The following is a 2,636-nucleotide window of genomic DNA, read 5'->3' as shown; positions in this document are numbered from 1 at the left end:
ATTTATTTCATGGTATTGTAACAAGCAAACGTTGAATACATTTTTCATTCGTGTAAGAAGAATTATTTAACACGATAAATTTAGCTGTACTATGGTTATTTTTAATCTACGACCACAGGTCAACCTGATTTTTAATCCCTACGAAATTAATTTAACCACGAGTAAGTAACGAGAACGCTAAAACCTATGTTTCCATTGAAGAATATTGTAAAAACGTATAAATTGTTATATGCAATGTTATAACAAATTGTCGGAAGTATAAATTTTTAATAAAATTGTGAAAATTGATAAATTATACCGTGTTACGATATCGGAAATCTCCCGCGAAAATCTCCCGCGAAAATTTCCCGCCTGACCTAACCGACGATTTTGCTAATGACTTTGGGGAGAGGGTACCGCAGGTATATAAGGACCCGCCGATGTCCCGCGAAATCATTTACCCTTTATACTGGGCCCTAGACACTTCGCGGCGTATTTTGACCTGAAGGTTCTGAGATGTGAATAGAGTGGTCGGGGGCTACTAGCTAGTCTATGTCCACCCTGTACACACTCAGCCTTCTTGTAACACTTGTATACATTAGAATCAATTAGAATTTCTATTACTAATTATTAAACAAATTTTAACAATTACCGGCACTCGCTAGGCACGTAATATCAGACTTTAAATACTCGACTTCGAACTTCGGTTTAGTCATAATTCTATTAATGTTATAATAACGTATAATTTATTAATTTTCACAATTTTATTATTAATTTATACTTCCAAAAATTTGTTAAAACATTACATATTATTATTTATACATTTTTGCAAGTTTCTTTGACAAATAAGTACGTTTCAACGATCTTATTACTTTCTCGTTGTGAAATCAAGTTCGGAGGATTAAAAATCAGGTTGACCCTTGGTCGTAAATTTAAAATAGCCATAGTGAAGGTGAAATTATTATTTTAAATAAATGTTTCTATACGAATTAAGAATCTATTCAACGTTTGTTTGTTGCAATACCGTGAAATAAATTGTATTATATATTTTCTCAGTTTAGACTGAATTTAAAGTTCGTAAGGATTAGATATCAGGTTGACCTGTGGTCGTAGATTAAGAATAGCCATAGTGAAGGTAAAATTATTACGTTAAATAATTGTTTTTATACGAATTAAATATTGATTCAACGTTTATTTGTTGCAATACCGTGAAATAAATTGTATTATATATTTTTTCTGTTTACACTAAATTTAAAGTTCTGTTTACATGTTATAACAATTAGAATGTTGACGTTTTGCCGTTTCACGGTTTTTCCTCTGTTAATTATGTGTTTATAAATCATTTCAAACTAAAGCAGCACCATGCCCACCCTTAATTAAACCGTCTCAGTAGTTTACCGTAATTAATAATCTATTTTCGGAATTTATACGAGAATTTTTGAATTTTAGTAAATACTAGAGTCAGTGCATCGCGTATTGAAATAATAGCTTCGTTCCTAGCTCGTTTATTATTGAATATTTTTACGCGTTTAACTTATACTTCTCCTCAATTCTCATCGCGTATTTTATTCAAATTTTCTTATATTCTAGAATCGAATAAGATACGAATTCGTGTTTTTTCTTTTTATTCTTTCAATTTTTCAATTGCATTACGGATTATTGCAATAATTTCTATCGTTACATTTAATTCTAATTGTTTAGCAGCTTTCCTGCTGCTATCGACCCTACATTTTACTGACACTTGTCGAACCGACCCTACATTTTACTGACACTTGTCGAACCGACCCTACATTTTACTGACACTTGTGGAATCGACCCTACATTTTTTTTTTTTTTACGTGGATGTAGGCCGACCCTACATTTTACTGACACTTGTCGAATCGACCCTACATTTTACTGACACTTGTGGAATCGACCCTACATTTTACTGACACTTGTCGAATCGACCCTACATTTTACTGACACTTGTCGAATCGACCCTACATTTTACTGACACTTGTCGAATCGACCCTACATTTTACTGACACTTGTGCTAGCTAGACATTATTTTCAATTGAAAAAAAAATTATAAAGCATAATACTATAATCCCATGCTAAAATGTATTTTCTTGTGGCCGCCTGACAGCAACCTGTAAATCTGGCGTGACAGTGAACGTGTTAATAAGTAAATGTTGTTCAAATTATATCGTGTTTGATATCATTTTCATCAGAAAAATCTCACCAACATGTTAAAAGAAATTCCAGATGAAAGAAAGGAAAATTAAAGAAATTATATTTTTCTATTATGATTTGTCGAGCCGTGTAATCTCGTAAAGGAAACCGACTGGTGTAGCGTTACACGCTTGACTGACTGCGAGCGAGATAACATGGGCGCAGCAATGACGCAGACCTAGGCGTAGGACCATCTATACTGTCACTTGTAGAATCCAAACTTACTGACTCTTGTAGAGAATTTACTGTATGTGACTGCCATACTTTTCTCAAATCTGGTGCTGCGAAAATCGCCTATAAAAACCTCTATGTACAAAATAATTCTCTTTTGGTTTATTCGAAATATTATTTCTATCTTTGAAATAATGTACTTTACATTTGCGTCGTAATTACTTTTACTGAAATATCACACTTTATTATCCCGTTCGCTGCGAAGAGCATATATA

Source organism: Habropoda laboriosa, unplaced genomic scaffold (assembly GCF_001263275.1).
Source record: "Habropoda laboriosa isolate 0110345459 unplaced genomic scaffold, ASM126327v1 scaffold541, whole genome shotgun sequence".
Lineage (NCBI taxonomy): Eukaryota > Metazoa > Arthropoda > Insecta > Hymenoptera > Apidae > Habropoda > Habropoda laboriosa.
The sequence above is the reverse complement of the archived record's forward strand: the minus strand, read 5'-3'. Positions refer to the sequence as shown.